The 21000-nt window shown below is 50.7% G+C and overlaps 1 protein-coding gene and 1 long non-coding RNA gene across 5 annotated transcripts in view; both read right to left on the reverse strand.

Moving 5' to 3' along the window:
• Ptpre (protein tyrosine phosphatase receptor type E) overlaps positions 1–21000 on the reverse strand; it is a 131143-nt gene that overhangs the window by 53217 nt on the left and 56926 nt on the right. The gene's annotated exons all lie outside the window — the stretch shown is intronic.
• On the reverse strand, positions 17419–20855 carry LOC114088382 (uncharacterized). Its single transcript, XR_003581993.2, has 3 exons — positions 20496–20855; positions 18311–18474; positions 17419–17671 (listed from the first exon to the last, which is right to left on the reverse strand). It is a non-coding gene; the product is annotated as an uncharacterized lncRNA (long non-coding RNA).

A 21000-nucleotide genomic window follows, 5' to 3' on the forward strand; every position in this document is an offset into this window, starting at 1 on the left:
CATCACAGAGCCTCCACCCTCCCTGTGGGCCCTGGACTGTCCGTTCTGGCTGTTGCTCAGGCCTTGGGGGTCATACCCATGTCCACCTGACAGTGAACCACGGGGGGAGTTGAGGTCAGCACACTGAAACAGGAGAGGGATTTTGCTGTCTGTATATGAAACCCAATCAAATAATAATATGCTAAATACCGCCCCCCCAGTTCAATCAAGACATTCAGATAATTAAGGAACTGGTAGCCCAGAATTGTAGCATCTTTCCAACCACAGTTGCTGTCCCTGCACGTGAACACTGTAGAGAGCCTGGACAAGTTCAAGATGACCCTGGCTCCAGTCCAATTAGGCGAATGTCCTTGGGCCAGCTCTTTTCCTCCCTGAGCTACCTGACCCTCAGGGGGATGGGAGGTAAGAAGAAAGGCCCTGGCAGGAAGAGCCTTCTGGAGTGGTGTCCCGAGGCCTCAGGCAGCCATCAGGGGCAGATGGAAGCGTCCCTATGTCTCTCCCTAACTTGATCAGAAGGAAACTTTCCCAGTTTCTCAGGAAGAAGGAGAACATGGAGCCTTTGATGCTCACCCCTTTCTGTAGTGTAAATATTCACTTTAGAATGTGTTCAGCTTAAAGGGGAAGGGGCAGCAGAACCCCGATCTCCCTGCTGTGGCCAGTGCTGAATGGGAGCACTAAAGGGGCCTTCCCTTTCCAGTCCCCAAGACCCGAGCCCCCAGAACCAGCAGGCTTCAGGACAGGGGGACCCTGACTGTGCGATACCTCCTGGACAGTAGAAGGGGCCTCCATGGGCTTCTGACAGGACTGGGCCACAGCGGGAGTGACACTGTAGTTCCCAAGCAGTCCTGGCCGGGAAGGCCACACAGGATCCCCGCCTCAGCCAGACCAGAATCCTGCCTGCTCTGCCTCTCTGGGACAGTTAAGAGACTGCTTGAGCCTGCTTCACAGTTGGGGACACTGAGGATCAGAGGCTAAGCAACCTGCCTAAGGCCACTCAGCTGGCCTGAATTCAGACTCAGGCAGCCCCAAAGCAACCAGACCCTAGAAGCCCTTCCTGTGCCCTCTCCTGAAACTAGGACTTCATCAGGAAGAGCCCAGGGGAAGCAGAGACTCTTCCAAACAGCCAGACGTTTCCTTCAGGACAGATGTCCATACATTTCATAAATTTCAAAATTCACTGAAAATATTTACTTTGCCTCCTGCCCCCACTCAAAAAGTGACCCTTCAGTTATTTTGGCACCAACCAACATTAGCATTTGTGGGATTTTGATTGTAAACATCTGCACTCAGAGCTTCGTGTACTGCCGTCTACCTGGAACGAACCTTGGCATCCTTAAAATAGGAGCTTAATAAATATTTGCTCAGTGGGTGTAGGAAATCGCCAAAAGGTTTATACAAGAAAAGTCCCAAGTCGAGCTTCATTCTCTCCTGACCAATGTCTCTATAAACAGCAGATGCCTCTCCTCAAATGTGCATCAACAGAGAGTCACAGCTCTTAATGTCCCTGAGAGGATTCCTTGCTCTGTTGAAGAACGGAAGAGAAGAAACCACAAAGGAAGTGGTCGCCGCCGTCCACCAGAGGGCAGGTAACAGGAAAAGGGCGCAGGCTGCGAGCAGCGGTTTTGAGTTGTTGGGTTGTGTTTGGAGGTGTTGGGGGGAGCCAGGGCGACCCCTGGGGCGACCCCTGGAGAGCAGGCAGTCTGGGTGTGAGCAGAGTCTCAGCTGAAGTTCCCGCAGGGAGGAGGCCACGAGGGCAGAGAACACGGCCCGCGGCCACACACACCTCCTTCTGGTAGAAAATGGTCTTCTGTGGGACTGGACAGGGCCCTTCCTGGCCCCCTCTGGCAGCATGTGCTTTCTTCATTCTTCACCCCCAAATGCTTTCTGGCCTTTCTCCTGGATCCAGGCCCGGCACAGCGAAGCAACAGAAATAAAGGGCAAATCTGGCACCCGACGTCCTCCAGCTCCACGTGGTCAGGTTCTCTATGAAGGCAGGACTCTGGTGACATGGTCCAAGTGTTGCTCCATCTCTTGTTCCTGGTTAGAAACTCTGTGAGACACCGTAGCCAGCTTGAAATGCTTTGGCCCTCCTGAAACCTTAGCTCAGACAGAAGGGAACAGACTTGAATTCAGCAGTGATTGTCAAGGCCAAGTGAGTGGGGCACTTGAGTCATCAGAACTTGATTATGTATACAATTCTTGGGCTCCGAATTAAGGTTTAATCCTGGCTCTGAGGATTTGCTTCCTCCTCTGGCTGTGAAATCCCCAGAGACCCTGGTGGATGGACTCCACAAGGGTGGACCTCCAGAGAGGAGATGCTCACACTAGGCGGGCCTCAGGGACCCTCAGGGGGTTAGAGATGCCTTCAAGACCTTCAGGGAAAAGGACGTGATGCCCACCTGCAAAGGACACTGCCCTGAATAGAGCTGCCCAAGGTCACGTTCACTTACAGCCACGGGAGGTGACCCACCTAGGAATAGGGTCCTGGGAGAGTAATGACTAAGGGGAGGTCATAGTGGAGAGAATGGCCCCGACCTCATGACAGGCGTCCTCCTAAGAAGAGGAGCAGACACCACAGTGCACAGAGAAGAAGGCAGGGGCAGGGACTGAGGTGACCGCCACAAGCCAAGGGACATGGGGACTGTCCAGAGACTCGGAAGAAGGAGGGGTACCCTCCCTGGAGCCTTCGAGGAAGCCTGGCCCTGCAGGAGTCGGCAGCCTGCAGGACTGTGCAAGGGGACATTTCTGGTGGGTTTGGCCATTAAGTTGTGCCAGCTTCTCACAACAGCTGCAGGACACTGACAGGTGAGTGGGGGTTCCTCAGGCCTCTGTTGGCCATGTCCTACAGGCCCTCGCAGACCCTCCTCGCTGCTCTCCCTCACCTGGTCCTGCTACGCCCTTCTCAGTCAGCCCCCCAATGCTACCTTCTTTCTCTGCACCTCATGGGGGGCCCTGAGCGAGACACGAGAGGAAGTGTGCCCAGTGCCACCCCTGCACACACTGGGGAGTCCCCAGCAGCCACCAGGGGCCCTCTCATGACGGTCCTGCCCAGCATCTTCCACACTGGTGGTCCCTGGGCACGTCTCAGCTGTCACCTGCTCAGGGGCATGAAGGGTGCCCAGCAGCAGCCCCAACTCTGGTGTCCTCCCACCACCTCCACAAGCATTGCCACATTGGCCACCCTTGTTGTTAGAAAATCAGAGGCTTCTGTTAGCAGGAAGCTCTGCCCTGGTGTACCTGAAGGGCCAGCCTCAGCCATCACCACTGTGGGTGAGATGGCCTCGGCCATCCTGCAGTGACGGAGGGCAGGGCCGTACCAGGTTCCTGGGAAGCACCACCCGGGGAGGCTCTTGGGCTACAGCCCATGCGCGCTCGCTATCTCTCCCTCTCTCTCTCTCTCTCCCCCCTAAGGAGGTAGATTGGCAAGGGTTAGGCGGGCATTCTGGGCACAGCAATATCAAGCCAACCCTTTCTTTTTGAGTGTGAGGAGGATGGGAACAGAACAGAGAGGAAGGCACTGACCCCTTCATGGTCCCAGCTTCTCTCACGGTGCACTCAGGTGCACCCAAAGCCCCCGGACTGAAGTCTTGTCCCCAAAGGACATTCTCCAGAAAGCAGAAAGACAGTCCACAGAAAGGAGGCATGTTTATAAACTGGGTGTGTTAGGCTGAAGCACCCAGAATACACAGGGACTCCTATAACTCAGCACCAGAGAGACAGACAACCCTTAATAATGGGAAAGGATCTGAAGGGACATTTCTCCAAGGAAGACAACAAACAGCCAGCGAGCGCGTGGACAGGCGCAGTGCTGGCCCTGGGCAGGGAAAACCAAGCCAGTGCTAGGCCTTCCCACTGCTGGACGGCTAACTGGGGGGCCAGGAGGAAAGCAGCATGGGAGGAGGCAGAAGAACAGCCTCAGGCACTGGTGGGAGCCCAGCTGGGGCAGCCACTGTGGGAAAGTTAGGCAGCTCCTCCAACTTAGCCTAGAGGTTGTATAAATTCCCCTCAGGTCTGCACCCAAAGGAACTGAGAACAGGTGCTCAAAACCCCGCCCTGCACGTGCATATCCACAGAAGCCCTCTTCACAGTCTAAATGTCGCTCTGCTGGCGAGGGGTAAGCAGATGGGCGTATCCACACAAGGGGATATTCAGCCTGCAAGAAGGAAGTAATACTATAAACTGTTGCACAAACAAAGTGCAAAAGCATGGTGCTGAGTGAAAGAGGCCAGACCCAAAAGGCCACACATACCATGTGACTTCATTCATATAAAATACCCAGAACATGTAACTCCATGGGGACAGAACACAGATGGGCGGTGCCAGGCCTGGGAGGAGGGGGACTGCTTAATGGGTGAGGGCTTCCTTCTGGGGGGAAGTGGACAAGAAGGAGCAAGGTAGAGCTCATGGTTGCACAACACTAGGAATGTAGTCGACGCCACTGAGCAACAAATTTTAGGTTATGTCACTTTCATAAAATATCTGACTACCAATACTGCCATGGTTTGAATATGATTTTTTTTTTTACTGGAACTCATGCAGGAGTTTAAATCCTAAAGTCGCATGTGAATGGTGTTATCGGGGTAGAAACCTTAACTGTGGTATTCAGAGGTAGGGCCTGTGGAGAATGATTAGGTGGGTAAAGTCCCTACAAATGGTCAGAGCCTGCAGCACAGCATTTGAACCTTGTACCTCAAGAAATGTGAGTCCAAATAAACCTCTTTTCTGTATGAAGAAGATTTTTCTGGCATTTTGTTATAGTAACAAAAAACTGACTAATGCAGACACTGTGCTTTGGGATGAATGATACCTTTCTGAGCCTGGCATAATCTCATGGTTAACAATGTTCACAAAAGCAATAATGAGTACCATCTGTCAAGTGCCATGCACTGGGCCATTTTCTAAATGCCTAACATCACTAACTCATTTAATTCTAACAAGAATAAGACTTGGGCTTATCATTACCTTCATTTCACAGATGAGGAAGCTGAGACACAGAAACGTTGAACCCCTTGCTAGAGCCAGTTACCTGGGTGGCACAGCTTCCTCTCTATGGGCCAGGTGGACATGGACACTGAGGGGAGGGAGCAGGCATGGTGTTGGGGATGATGGCATGGATAGAGATATCCCACCAAGTTCCTGCAGGCCCCACAAGTGCTTCCAGTATGGACTTTGTCCTCTGCTGTATTAATCATTTCTTGATTAAATATGAGTCCTACGTTCTGCAGGCCCCATTGTGCTAAATTACATGGTGAGCATGTATTGCAAATTGCACTCATTATTAGAAGTTACACAGCAGCATTTATACTAATTAAGTTGGGCTCGTTTCTTTGGCTCTAATTTTAAAACACTGGCAGGGCTCCAGAGCCCTCTGTCCGCGTGTGAACTGCCACAGATGGGAGGAGCAAAATGTGCTTTTCATTTCTAGCTATTCAAGATTATTTTACCCTTAAAAACTGCTTACCAACACTATTACGCTGCTTTCTTTGTTTCCTTTTCTTACGCTATTATCAGGATGAATGGAGCAGAGCAGAGCTTTAAAACAAGAGTCATATAGCACACTCAAAATCTGGGGTGCTCTTTTCTCATTATATTAGAAAACAGGTTTTAAAATTTTTGTCCACAAATAAATGAAAATGACCGCCATGATTATGGTTAGGAGATCACAAAGAAAGAACTGCCATGAACCATAGTCACTGTATGCACCGGGGCCACCACACTGCGTGCTGTGCAGGATCACCAAGGGAGGTAAGGCAACACCTCATGGAGGTCAGGCCACCTCGGCAAGGTCTTGGCAGAGAAGCAGTGAACCAGGACCCTGGGTCTGTCCAAAGCCCACTCCATCTTTTCCAGACTCAGGGCAGATGTGCAAGCATGCACGTAGACAGCCGGCGCCGTCACTCAGGAGACAGATTCCCAGAGGCTGCGGGCGAGGTGATGTTCATCCATTCATCTGCATCCATTCAGAAATCACTGCTCAGGCACACGCCTGAGCCACACAGGGTGCCAGGAGCTGGGCAGAAGATGAGCAAACGCAGCCGCGTGCTCCCCCTCCTGTGCCATTCTGCTGTCACTGGCTTTTCCTGCTGGCCCCTCCTCTGCACCTGTTCCAGTTGCTAGGGCCACTGCGGTTAGAGAAGGATGCTCACTACTGGCTTCTCTGGAGGAGCATGTCTCACCTGCGGGGTCTGCTTGGTGGCTCCTGCAGGTGGCCCCTTCACACAAACTCCCTGGAAACCCTTTGTTCTCACCCACTTCTCCTGGATGGACTCACTGCTCCAGGTCCCCACAGCCCTGAGGGGTCGTAGTAAGAAGTGACAGGGAGCTGTTCAGGCTGAGCTGCCCGTTCCGCTCCTGTGACAACCTGGCTCTTCCCACCATGGGCACATTTACTCTGGTTCTAAGAGGTGAGCAGCTGAGACCGCGGTGGCCTGGGGACTGGAGTCCTCCCTTGGCACAGCTGGGAATGGTGTCCTGAGGCAGCAGTGGGGCCCACTGGGTACAGCTGGCAGCAGAACTGCCCTCCAACCTGCACAGAGTGATAAGAGGGGATGCTGCTGTGGCCCTGCTTCTCAGAAGGGTCAAGGAGCTAGTTTCTGGGGTAGGAACGAGGAGAAGCCAGGCAAAGACCACGACCTCCCAAGCCTCAGAGCCCTGGAATGTTTCCAAGCACTGACCCCTTGGTGCAGTGACCATCAGGCTTACTCCTGCGTGCCCAACACCGAGACCCTCCCGTACATTAACTCCCCAAGCATCTCAGCGCCCCTGGAGGCCCACCGTTCAGGACCTGCAGCCCACAGTCTTTAGTCTGCCTTGTTAGGAGGACGCTTCCTCCTCTGCCACCCTCCCCCTGCAGGACTGGGGGTCTGCTGGGGTGCAGAAGTGGGAAATAGCCCCAGGCCCAGAGCACTGCTGAGAAGCCCCGGAAGAAGTGATTCTGGGAGTAGATCTATTCAATTGCCATCAAAAAAGGAGCAAAATCTTACCAAATGCTCAGAGCCACCCAGTGCACACACTGGGCCAAAACACCATGCAAAGAAAGTCTCCAGCACTCTGGTGGCACCCAAAGTTTGCTTTCCATGAGCCTTTCTGCACCACAATAGACAACTAAGATAACCAGGCCACTCCAGGTGGACGCTCATGTAAAACCAAGTGTCCTGTCCATCAGTGAAGTTCCAGGGCACCTTCTGTACATGCAGCACTGTGATGGGCACTCGTGGGAGAAATAAGAAGATGAAAAACAAACAAACTGAATGCTCCTTGAGAACTTTCAACTTCCATAATAAGCTTCCATTTCTTCCAGTGTGCTGTCCCCATATGCGTGCACACACACACACAGACTGCTCTTTAACATGAGCCGACCAGAGGGAACGGAAACCCCTTCCCATCACAGGCCAGGCAGAGTCGGCAACAGTTGGATGCTCTCTGTCAGTGTGAACAAAATACAGCACATATCACGGAGGGCTGGAGGACCCCTCAGTATGCTCAGGTGGAGGTCAGATGCACAGGGCCTCTCCCACTGTCCATGGCTCCATGCCGCCAGGGGCCCAGACAGCACCTCCCTGTCACTGGGCTCAGTGACATATCTGAACATGCTCAGCTTTTCAGGGCAGTGACAGGGTGGAATTCTTACAGAACCTGGGGAGAGCTTGTCCTTGGAGTGCCAGGGCTTGCCAAAGAGGCCCGACAAGACTAGGGCTCAGGGACAAACCCATCTAGAGACACCTCCACCTAGAATGAAACCTGGTACTTGCTCTCTGCAGGAAGCCGATTCACAGGTGAGCTGTATCTGCGCTTACCCACACGGCAGCGTTAGCAATTTAAAGCAATCTGAGCATTTAGCAAATACCCAGCCTCTGAGAACAGATGCCATTCATTCAATGTGATGCAGTCTTAAGTGATAGGCAGGATGCTTAAAATAATAGTGATGGAGAAAAAAAATGCAGCTAGGAAAAACCTCTTCCTCTAATTTTGGCATGACATTTTGAATCATTGGTTAGTCAGCTTCATGTCAAATATTTCCTAAAATGCCTTTAACATTTTCATATTAGATGAAAGATGCATATTCAAAATTTTAAGCATGCTATCTTTGCTTAAGGAATTTTCAGTTTTTATATTTTAAGCACAAGAGGAATCACGTGTTAAGGAGCAGCTTCATGAAGTATGAAGACATACACAGGTAGGACTCATTTGCACGAATGCTGCTAACCTGCCTCCTAAGTGGATGTTACGTTTTACAAACTGGCAGTGGAAGCTCCGACTCAAACTTGTCGGGAAATAAAATTGCTGTGACTTTCCTAAATTTCCTGCAAGTAGCAACATTAGATATTCAATTAAAAACTGTTGGAGAATGCATTTTTCTTATAACTGAAAGCAGCGACGGAAGGAACATTCCGGAAATTCCTCCTAACGTCTGTATTGTGCATCCATAGGTCCTTACACAGCAGCCCCCAGGTGATCAACTCATTCAAAGCCATATCCACTGCGCCAGAGTCTCAATGGCTGCTCAGCTGAACCCTTCCAGGTAGCCGCTCATGCAAAAGCTGATGCATTATTGACGCGGGTATTCCCTCTGTAGTTTCCTTCTGAGGCCCGTGGCTGCCGGCACTTGTACCATGTCATCAGAAACCAGAGCAAAAGTGCAGCAGGGAAATATTCACAGGACAGATCGCTCATCTCTAGTTGAAATAGATGCTTAAAAATACATTCACAATTCATGGCAGCACAGGGGTTTGGGGGGTAAATTTAAATCAGTAAGAAAGGCAGCGCAAAGTCACAGTCTCGCTGCAGTGGGCAGTCCCCACTGGGTCATCCGAAGCCTCTGTGCACTGAGCTTGGGAAGGAACAGAGGAGAGAACACCCTGCTCCTGGACCCGTTGGATTCTCAGCCCACAGGGAGGAAGAGAGGACAATGAGCAGCTCAGACATGATATCTCCCCAGGCTTCAGACGTAGCTCTCAGAGAGAAGTTGCTGCTGACGGTGCACCTTGAAAGGTGCTTCCAAGAGAGCTAATGGATCTCCATCAGGAAGGGAAGCCTTGGGGAGGACACTCTGAGCACATGTGCCTGTGCCTCACCTCCAGTGTGGGCTAGAATTCTTCACTGCAGTAGACACATTAAACATGAGATCTGCCCTTTTAACAGTGTTGAAGTGTACCAAGAACGGTGTCATTGGCCACAGGCTCGGGCTGTGCAGCAGATCTCTGGGACCTGTTCATCTTGAATAACTGAAACTTTATCCCCACTGACTGACAACTCGGGCTTCCCCTCCCCGGGCTGAGGGAACAATGCTATTTCAGGCATGATGCTGCCTCCAAGAGATAACGTCTCATATCAGAATTATCTTTTTTCTTCTGCAGCACTTCCTAAAATAAATAGGGAAGTGCATTCTCAAGTTTTACTCTCTATTCTGTTATCTGAAAATCTGAAGCTCCTGCCACTGCCTCCCGTAGCGAAGCTCTTTCTCTTGTGACGGACATTTTTATGTAGTTTCTTTATTTCAGTTGGTATGGGAAGAACTGCAGCCCTGGGACCATGGCAGCTTCTCCAGGAAAGTGTGCCTCCCCAGGATGGGTGGTGTGTGCACTAGCAGTGTGTGCGGAGCCCCAACACAACTTCCAGCCTTCAGAGGGGACAGGGGCGTGCACCAAAGCCGTACACCATGCTGGCAGAACGGTTGGCTGCAGTGTTGTACTTTTTCCCTTTTTAAAAAAAAAAAAAAAACTATTAAAATTCCTGTGAACAACCCAGGCATTCACTTTACTTTAATCGAGAATTTAATTTGAATCATTGTTTGCTGAGTGCTTTTTATATGCCATGGAGCGTGTTAGATATTTGTTAGCCTTCCATATCTTTAATCCACTGTTATTTCTGCCTCCAACAAAGGAAAAATAACTCCAGACAGAAATGGACAGGCTGCCTGAGATGGCAGCACAGGTCCGCATTGGTGCTAGAGATTCATTCTGCATGTCAGGGACAAGGACCTGGCTTCAGACAGCTGGAGGAGCAGCAGCCCCGCAGGAACACCCCTGGTACTTCATCACCGCTTCCCAACCTCGGCCATGCGTTCCTCGGTGGCTGAGATGACCACATTTATTGCCTGTAGATCCATTTATTTTTCGAAAATTCCCCTTCCCACTCGTTCTCTGCTGATAAGGAATTTCTGAAACAATCACTGGAACCATCTCAGTGCAAACAGCCAAGGCCACTGACTGCGAGAGAACTTGAGATCTCCTTTATTCCCGAAGGGGGCCATTATTTCCACCGGTTGCCATGGCGATGCTGCTGCACACAGGCTGTGTGCTCTACCGCGCGTCCCACCGCAGGCGCACCACGCTCCTAAATCAAGCCATCTCCCTCACGTGGTCCAGGTTTTTTGGAAAACAAACACCTGGCTGTATAAACTGCAATTAGTCGGACTCAGCTTCATCTCAGTGGCGAAGGGTGGGGACAGATGAATGTATGGGTTTACGCCAGTGAAACTGTGACAGGCGCGGATTTAAAAAGAACACCTTAATACATTAATTTGTTCACCTCAGCAAATGACTTTAGGAAAGGGAGTACTTGCAATCATTAATCAGTTGAGAAACTTTCAAAAACCAGAAGTCATTTATCTAGAAATGAGGAACAGGGTGTTTCTGTTTGGAAATTCATGTTAATTGAGCCTTTGCCATATTCCTCTTGAATGAGGGTGCTTTGTTGCCCCATTTGTACACCTCCTATCTTGTTTTTTTTTTTTTAAATTTTTTAGTTGTTGTTGGCCCTTTATTTTTTTCATTTACTGATATGTGGTGCTGAGAATCAAACCCAGGGCCTCACACATGTGAGGCAAGTGCTCCACCACTGCACCCCAGCCCAGCCCTCCTATGTTGTTTTGATTTGCAGCTGCTGCACACCCACTCACACATACACATCGCATGTGTGACGTATGGCTTTTATTAATTCCTGAGGTCTAGAATCTGTGACCTCTACCATGAAAATATGCAGACTATTCATGTGATTCCTGTCTTCGCTGACCTACCTTCCCATGGGATGGACTCTTCAAGGGCTGAGCTGGATTTCAACTTGAGGACACTGACACCCTGAGGTCCTAGCCCATGATGCTGGTTTATGGGAGTAAGCTGGACGCTGCCCAGCAGCAGCGGAGGATCAGGGGAAAGGGCCTTGAAAAAGGCAGGGGAGAGCCTCCTGTGGAGTCCTGAGTGGAACACCTTCACCTTCTCAGCTTATCTGGATGCTCAGGGCTCCAGTCCTGGGAATGCTCCTGAGATCCGCTTCCACTCCAGCAAGGGGCCTATCAAGGAGGGTGGGTAACCCGGATTGAACTTCTGCTATTTGGAAAAGACAGGTAATTACTGAAGCTGGGCTCCCAGGAAAGCATGAAATCCAAGTTTGGCACAAATTAATTAAGCTGACCTGGTCATTGTGATTGTGCAATGCACCCCCGCCCCCCCATTTGTGTGGCTTTGTGTCTCTCCTTCCTTCCTTCCTACTTTGCCTTCCTCTGCCATGGCACTATAAAGATTCGCCTGGCTGCAAGCTTTGAGGTTTTGTTGTTTTAGAAACACAAAAGAAACACTCTCCACATAGGAAAGAATGTTGTGGGGGCCTCAAAAATGAGGCTGCGACAGTCAATAGACACACTTCTTACAACACCCACTGTGGAAAGAAGGGAGGGTTGGGGCCTTTGCAGTAACTCGGGGCAGCCCAGAGGTGCCAGCCTGAGTTCCCGGGTGCAGAGCAGCCATGGGCCCTGTTGAGAGCTCACTGCTCTTCCTCCCTCACTGGAAGGAAGCATTTTCTAGAGTTGAGCTGCCGCCGATGGGAGTGTTGGATGGCCTAGTCTTGGTGCCCTGCATCCCCTAGTGCAGGGGCACACTTTCTGAAGGAGATTCCCTGATTGGAAGCATGCTGTTAGAAATGAGGGACGTGAACAGACTATGTCAGCAGTGAGTGCGGTTCAGGAGAAACGGGGCTGCCCGGCTTCCTTCATACCTCTGCCCTCGGATGCAGCCTGCAACCAGCCCCTGCTCAGACGGGCTATTTGGTATTTGTCTTCTCTTGTAACAGGGCAGGTTCTGAGACATGCAGCTGTCAGACGGGGTGTCCTCAGTCATTTAAACTGCCTCTGATGAGCACAGGTAAAGCCAGGTACGCATCTGACACTGTGCATCCTTTCAGACACTCGATCCTATCCAAACGGTCAGATGCCATTCACTGCTCCATGTCCACAGTGGGAATGACACCTGGGACGTGACATTCCCCTGGAATGAAAAGCGAATCTCGCCCATTCCTGGCAATGAGATGCTCCTGACTCAAATTTTATGAGAGAAACGAGACTCCTGCACCTAGGCTGGCCTCTCATGCAGGAGCGGGTGGGGAGATGGCTGCTGAACTCTCAGGGAGAGCTCCCTCTTTCACACCAAAGCACATTTATAAATAGAGGTCAAATCCATTTGGTTCAAGGTGGGCTTGGACATTTTTTTCCTCTGTGTGTGCGTTTGTCGAGTTAGGATCAACACGGACAGAATGCTAAATGGGGCACGCAGAGTGAGGAGGCTCCTGACAATTTTCCTTTGATACTCGGCAAATTCACCCCAGTGCTGATTAGAGGTGTCCCATTATCCCTTCCAGAAGAATTAATCAAATGTTGCAGCATCACTGAAAATAGCTTTTCCCATAGGTGATTATATGACGCTACCAATGAAATCACAGCAAGTCTCGAAGACTGTCCTGTTCTAAACCCTGACATCAGGTCTGGACTGTGAGCTAAGCACCAGCTGGGTACTTCTGTACTGCTGTTCTGCATCCAGACCCTACAAATATCAGGGGCCTTGGAGAACTCACTAGAACCTTCAAAAGGAGGTCCTAGTAGGCACACAACTCATTTGCTGTCAGGCAGCCTAGTAAGGGCAGAGCTGGTGTTCGAACTTGGTTTCCTGCCTGCCCAGGCTCTGTCAAGTCCCCACTGAGCACCTCTCTTCCTGGTGGTGGCCACCATGGACTGACCGCCTTGGTTCCAGAGAGGAGAGAAATGGCTCCATCCAGTTCAGGTGCTAACATCAGGTACATGGAAGTCAAACAGACCGAGGTTCCAGGGTAGTGCATCACTGCACAAACCAGCAGTGCGACCTCAGGCAGAGCACAGGGTGCACCAGAGGCAAGAGCCAGAGGCAGCCATTAGGGTGGCTCTGATTCCAGGAGAGAAGGTGACCAAATGCATCTGGAGCCAGAGAGCTCTTGTTATCACCTCCCTGCACCAGGCTGCCAAGGTCCACCGTTAACTTCCAAATCCTGGCAAAACAGGCAACTTGGGTGTCTGATGAAAACCGTAGGAAGTTAGGTGGAAGAAATCTGAATGTGCAAAACACATCACTCTTGACTCAAGTGGCCCAGGTTCGTGGTCCAGGAACTCGAAATTGACCTCCTTGTTACCACATGTGTCATCATCTCCCTGGAATTTCCAGCAGGTCAGCTTGGGCAGCCTCCTGTACTGGAAAGAATCATGCTGCATGAGTCTCTCCACCTCAGGGTTCCCCCACCTGCAGAAGACACCCTCATCACCAGACTGTGCACCTGCCCTGCAGCTTGGATTTCCTTGACTCTGCTCCCTACGCTGGTGGCATCTCAGGAGCTCCTGGTGAGGATGCTCCAGTGGGAGTACTCCAGGCCCCTCCCAGCTGTCACCACTTCTGGGTGTGTTTAGCAAGAGGCCAAGCACACCAGGGACTCCAGGGAAACGGATGGGGAAAACCAGATGGCACGTGTCCTTGATGTTGAGTGGCAGGGCGTCCTTCCAGTTCCCACACCATCCTCAGGACCCAGGACCTGGGAGGGGGACTTTGGGTTTTCCTCCTCAGAAGAATGTCCATTGACCACTGGCACCTCCTGCTTCTTGGCAAGACACAGCGCTCTCTAGCTAGTTGCTGTCCCTGTGTCCTGATGGAAGAAGGCTCATGGTGTGGTGCTGAGGGCAGATCCACTCTTCCTGGTGCATAAAACTTACAGTTGGTATCAACACCTCATCTTAGAATAGGTCTTTCAGTGACCGATTCAGAAACATGTCAAGACGAGGAGGCTCAGAGGAGGAGCTTTGATCAGCTGCCACATTCATTTAGCTCAGAAGTCCTGGGGGGCGTGACATTGGGAGGAGAAGTGCCATCAGAAACCCAGACTGAACCAAAAGAGGAGACCCGGGGCTCTTCCCTGAGCTCAGAGGGAGTGATTCCGAAGTACCACATGCCCCTTGGACATCGGCTACATGGCCACACAGTGCAACAAGATAAACTCGGCCACGTCCATGGCACCAGTCTGGTGTTGTGCAGAGAAAACTGCTGAAGATTGTCTGCCACGCTTGCGAGTGTGAGCTGGCTTCATGTATGTATTTATGCCTTGCTTCAAAAAGGATATAAAGCATTGTGAGGAAGATTCCTTGTACCCATTTGTGCCACTGAAGTTTGCTGGTGTCACTCTTGTGACAGCGTGTGTGGGAGGAGCAGGGACCAGAGCCTCGTCCTGGAGGTCTGTGTTCTCATAGGGAGAAGATGAACAAACATGGCGGGTCCAAAGAGTGACACAGGCTTCCATGACAACGTAGAGAGTAAGACAGGGTTGCAGAAAAAGCCCAGGACCAGGCATTGCGTAGAGGGCATCAGGGAGAGAGGGCAGGGAGAACTTTCCAGAAACTGCTAAGCAATTGGGGCCACTGGCATGCTAGCTGCAAAAGAATCATGCTCTTGGGGAAAAGAAGGCACTTCCTGTCCTGGGTGGACACACCAGTGCTCTGGCCACCAGTTGGCACAGCCAGGGCCAGCTTCAGGGAGTCAGAGTGGTCCCTCAGCCTTGCTCAGAAGAGGCCCAGGCTTGGGGCTGCCTTAAAATTCATCTTAATACTTTCATTTTTGAATTTACATTTTACAAATGAAAACAGGGCAATAGCACACTTGCCAGAGGCTTGGAGCCTCAACTTACGCCTGGTCCACTTTCTGCCCCCACCTCCAGGCTGTCTGCTCTCCAGCCCCACGAGTAAGGCCCATGTTTCTCTCTTCCTGTAGAGGCCTGAGCCCAGGTTGGAGACTGGGGGCTGAATGAACACTCCTTCTACCCACCGGGTACAAGGTTGAAGGGCACCAGGTGCTTGAAGGGCACCAGGTGCTTGAAGGAATGAGACGTTCAATAGGAAGTTAAGACAAAACAAAAACCACTATGACAGGCCCAGAGAGAACACAGAAGAAAAGAGGAAGCTTTTTCTGCCTTTGAGCCGGTGACCCTACGTTTCATGCAGCCGGCCCTGTTTTTGTGAAGTGCTGCCCCAGGCGCTGTGGAGACACAATCCCCGGCCCCCATGCCAGGCCTCTGGGTCACTCATTACTTCATCAAGTTCCTGGGTCCCCCCTGTCTGCTAGGTGCTGGCAGGCCCTGGGGGGCAAAGACAATGAGCTCATTCGCTGGTCTCCATGATCTGAGACCCTGGTCCCCACCCCGTCACAGTCAGGCATGGGGTCCAAATCAGCTGTTCACTGTCTCTTGGCAATGATCCAGCCAAGCGTGAGCTTCAGGTTATATGTCACACACTAGAGAAACTATGGAGAAAGCAGAAAACATGCATTTTGTGCAGCTGAACAGACACTTCTGGATCATCAGGCCATTTCCAAGTTGACCTTTTTCTTCCCAAGATCAGTATTTCATCCTCGTGTAGTCATGTCCTGAAGCAAACCATTTGCTGTGGATTTAACAGGCTTAGACGAGCCACACCGGGGTCGCTAGACCCCTGGACATGATTCTCTTGTCTTTCACAGAATGCGGATTAGGAATTTCAGCGATTCTCCTCCTCTGTCCTCTGCTTATTTCCAACCAGGCCCCTAGGTTTTGTGGCTGGAGCAATTAACATTTTCCCAAATGGAGCCATATGTATAGCAGGCACATTTATAATACATGTCACAGCACAGCTGAAATAAAACGATTACTTTCTTTTTTAATCTTTAAGGCAAAGTTCAGGAAAGTGTCAACATGTTCTGGTGAAACATGAAGATTCCTGGGTGCATCATCAGTGTCACTGCCTGAGGGGCTACTCTGCTTTCTGGTCGGGTAAGAGGTCTTGCAGCTTTTTACATGATGTTTGGATATCTGATGAGGCGTTTGCATTTCTGGTCCAGCACTGGGTTTCTGATGGGGGCACATCTCCATGGGGAGGGATGGAGGTTGCTGCTTCAGGCCTGCCGCTGGGCCCTCAGGTCCTGGGTGCTTCCTGGGCTCCACCAGGCCTGGGCGTCTCCTCTTCATGGACGCTGCACAACAGCAAGCCCTGCATCCAGGCCAAGATCCGGGGTTGAGAGCAGAGCCGCTCGGGGTGGGGCTGCACCTTGAAGCTCTTACCCAGCATGCCCTGGGTTCAGTCTCTTGGACACTCAGGGGTGCACTGTCTCAAAAGCAACCCCAGTTGCTGCCTGTGGTGCATTTCAGAGTTCCCACCTCCAGCATGGACCATTTTTTTGCAGATTAGTTTTGCTGTTTCCTCCTGGGCCCCACCTTGAGCAGGCAATTCCCGAGCCTTGCAGAAGAGACTCCAGGTGCTGCCTGGGAGGCTGAGGAGACCAATGCCCAAGAAGAAGGCGACTGATGGCAGCCACACGCAGTGAGCCCAGTGATCCAAGCTCTTCCCGGGCTGCCCGTCCTCTGCGTCTCCAGATATTACTGTTCCACCAATGGCCACCATCCTTGTCCTCTTACTGCGTTTTCCTTCCTTGTCTCTCCTCTGATCGTACCTTTCCTGCCACCTCTGGACACTCTTTGGTGGCTGTGCTTGTCATTCTTGTGGACAGCAAGTTCCTGGGTATCAGCTTGTAAAATCCGATGCTGGGGACCTCACAATGCTGGGGGTCAGGAGGGAGCAGTGACAGCTTGTCTGGCGGGCTCCTGGCCGGATGCTCAGCTCATCCTGAGGGAGCAGCATCCAGGCAACAGAGAAGCCGCTAAGCCCCAGCTTCGCAGTCAGAGGCCACTTGGAGTAAACACAGTGGACAGGAAGGAAGCCCCACACACGCACCAGAGAAGGATGACATTGCTGGGCTTCCCATCAGGGACACCTACCACACGGTTTCCCAAATGCATGAAGTTTGTAGAAACCCCTTGAAAAAGTTTTTAGAAAAATTACACAACTTTTGAAAACATTGCTATAGCAAGAAGTGTTTTTGGTGTTTAGCAACATATCTCTTTGAAGAACATCTTGGTCATGTGATTACCATTTCCTAAGGGCCGGAGGCCCTCTCTTAAGGGATATTACTCTGTCTCTTTGTTTCCAACTCTAAGTACCATGTTACCCAGTTTATATAAAAAATAATGTTTTAAAGGAAACATGACTTAATTCTCATCTCAACAGGAGGAAAACACACAGCCATGGGCAGTGAATCACTCATTAAAAATTAAATCAATCCGCCCACAACAGGAAACAGCAAGACAGAATGTCAGAGCTGGCTTCAGATTGGAAGGAAGCCAAAGCAGGTTTGGAAAACAGTGATTCCTCTGAATGTGATCTGGCTCCAGGGTGTGTGTTCAGCCATCTCAGCCAGGCATTTGCCATTTGGACTTCTTCAGAGAACTCCCCCAAGAGGGTCGTAGCACGGCTGGTGGGTCTATGGCTTCTAAGCAGATTATTGTCCTTTGCAGTGAACCACACCTGCAAGTCAAATAAACCATCACGCAGCTCCCAGAACCCTTTGCTAAAATGGGCTTTGAACGGTGAAGAAACCATATTTTTAAAATATATTAACTACTGTTTCTGCCTAAGCCTTAAAACCAAAGCCCATGGATGCTCAGCATTTTCTTCCTGCACATAAGCAACATTATGGGGGGAAAATTACTGTTTTACAAATAAAAATTTTCCATTAATAAAACCCTCCATCATATGTCCTTGCTTCTTGTGGAGGGCAGTGGAAGAGAACACAAATGAGGGAGAAGGGCAGAGAAAGGACCTCAGGACAGCTGCTCTCTTGTCAAAGCAAAAATTATCGGCACCATTCATCATGATGTGCAGCCTCGTCCCGGAAGGGAAGGGGGGACACACTGGCCAGTCGTCAGGGATGCTTGGCAGTGATGGCTTCCTGGGGATTTCTGGGTAACTCCAAATCCAGATAAGCACTGCCCTATGTTGTAGAACCCGGTGTCTTGAAGGACCTTTAAAAATTCTCACTCAGCCTTTTATTTTTAGACAAAGAAGTCTGACTCAGAGTGATGAGGTGACTAAGTCATTCAGATTTCTAGAATGAAACTGCTTCTGTGCACTAGGTTCCTGTGCAGAACCCCCATTTATACTCACCAGAGGAGGCCTCAGCCGCCAGCCTACCAACCGGACTTGCTGAAATCAGGACTATGAGCTAGCACTTCATTTTTCAAGACTTTGCACAACTCTGAGCCCACAGGAGACACCTGATAAGCGCTCGGTGAGGAGCGCACGAGCCACCAACTACCGCGAGCGGAAACCTGGCAAATGTGTGGAAGGAGATTAGAAAACTGAGTCTGGTCAGCAGATAACATGCGGAAGCAGTTGGAAACCCTGGCCAAGATCAACTCCAATGATCATGAAGTTGTTCCAAAATACAGTTATCTCCTCCCAAACAGTCTGCCCAACCCACAGGATGTGTTCTTGTTTGTTGATGCTCTCGACTGCTCGCACCACTGAAAAACCACCCTTCTCTCAATGGCAGAGCTTTCCTCTGGCAGGTCTGAACTTCACCTTGGCCGTCGTGAGAGGAGTGACTGGCGTTCCAGCTTGGGAGGAACGTGGCTGGAGGTGGAGGGGACCTTCTGGTGGTTTTTAATGGATTCCAAACAGCTCTGCCAAGATTGATCTGGTATCACAAACAGTGCACGTGTCATCACGACCACGGGAAAGAGAGCCAGCGCGGCACCAGGTGCTGCTGACCACTGTCCTTTCTCAGGGTCCTGGCAACTCGCTCTCCAGCCTGCGGTCTCTGCTTGCTCATCTTGGAGGCAGAGGTGATGAATCACACCTGGGCTTCCTCCAGGGATTTATGAAGCCCACATGAGATAAGGAATCTGAGCAGCTTTGTCAACAGTCCTGCATGCGTGTGTCCTGTCTAAATTCAATGCATGTTTTAAGCACAAGCATTTAAGTTATCTGGGAAAACAGGAAATAGACCAAACCCTCTTTTTCTGAATAATAATTTCCACCATTGTGATGTTTCCTAAAAATTCAGTTTTCATCAGCAACATGGGAAGGTGATAGCTTTAAAACACACACACACACACACACACACACACACACACACACACGCGCGCGCACGCGTCTCATTTGAACATGAAATTTACACCATTTCTGACAGTGAATCAGTCTTGGTAAACTTGTTTGAATCAGTTAAATACCATTGAGATATTTTTAAACATTGTTAGAATTCAATCAGCTCTCAACATAAAAACAACACGAATCCAGTTTTTGTGTTTTGCTTGAGCTTTCCTCTATTCACTGAGGAGGAAAGCTGTCCCAAGAATCCACCATGTGACTCCTTTTTGTTCAGCAATTCCATAAGGATCTTTTTTTTTTTCCTTTCTAACTTTTAAAAAATACTTTAATACAAACTCTGCACCATCATAAGCAGCTTTGAAAAGTCATTTGGATTGGCAGATTAGATGTTGCTTGATGTCCCCATTCACGTGGGCGCCCAGGGGACGGAGCTGCTGGCGACAATGAGTTCCTGTGTTGGGGGCATTGGTCCCTGCCCTTGCACCTGGCACCTGACATTGGTCCTGATGCAGTGGCCTGCTGGGCTTGAGAACTCTACCTGTAACTCTCGCACCCCAAAGGGCTTATGAACGTCTGGCCTCCTGGCCCCCAAAGTGGAGGATGCCACCTTTCAGGAAGAAGGTCCATGTCTGCGGCCACCAGGGCCATCTGTTTCCACATTGTGAGCTCACAGACAGGAAAACCGCACACTGCCCGCCCGCCTGGCCTGGTGCAGCCAGGACAGGTCCTGGAAGTGCTACATGCTGCCTGGCCTCAGTCATCTCCTATTTCTCAGTGCACCACTGTCAATTTAAAATGCTGCTTCACAAATTCAGCTGGGGGGGGGAAATCAACAAGGCAGTTTTGATTATAAATACAGGAAAGGTCCAGCTTTCCATGGGTGGGATTTCCACAGGTTGTCCAGCCAGCCGAGGGCCTCTGCAATTGTTAGGTTTGTTTTTCTAGAGAGGTGACTTAACCTTTGACTCCTGGCTGTCTGACAACCCAGCAGGCCCAAGCAGACAGTTCCTCCTGCCATCCCCCGTGCACGCCTGGCTGAGCTATGGTGGATTAGAAATGGCTTCCTGAAACATAAACCCCAGATTTCCTGCCCAAGTTGGGCAAAGTCAGCTGAAGTGGTTGCCAAAGGTTCATTTAATGAAGGCTTCTTGATGTTAGTCTCCAACCGAATTTTTGGATACCTTAGAAATTATAAGCAAGCATGATATAAATTCAGAGTAACCGGAAAATCCCCCTTTACCTCTTGTCCTGCTCGGGTGACGCTGGGGAGACATCCTGGCCTTAGCGAATCCATGTTTCCTTGTCCACTCAAAAGGATTTCTAGAAGAATCCCAGCTCTGAACGGGGTCTGCTGCGCAGGCAGTGAGCAGGCTGGCTTATAAGGGGAGTCTGTTCCCATTTCCTCCAAGTGGAAACTGCGCTTGAGCACCAGGCCTTCCCTCTATGACCAATGATTCCCTGCTGGAGGCACTTCTTGAAAGAATGCGGAATCTTTCCCAGGGGGTGGAAACAGAGCCGCATGCGGGACTTATCTGCGGGTCACTTCATTTCCTGAGGCATTCTTTCCCCTGCCACCTCTTCCGGGAGTAGTCATTGGGAGAACCTTCCCACTGTGGGAAGAAGCACAGTCGCTCCGAATGGGTGCCCCTGGGCTCCATGGCACCAACAGAGGGGCACACCATCCCTCTTCCTATGACCTGCAGCAGCTCTCTCGCTCCTGTGACCTGAAGGCCAGCCCAGGGCAC

This window comes from Marmota flaviventris, chromosome 4, assembly GCF_047511675.1.
Source record: "Marmota flaviventris isolate mMarFla1 chromosome 4, mMarFla1.hap1, whole genome shotgun sequence".
NCBI lineage: Eukaryota > Metazoa > Chordata > Mammalia > Rodentia > Sciuridae > Marmota > Marmota flaviventris.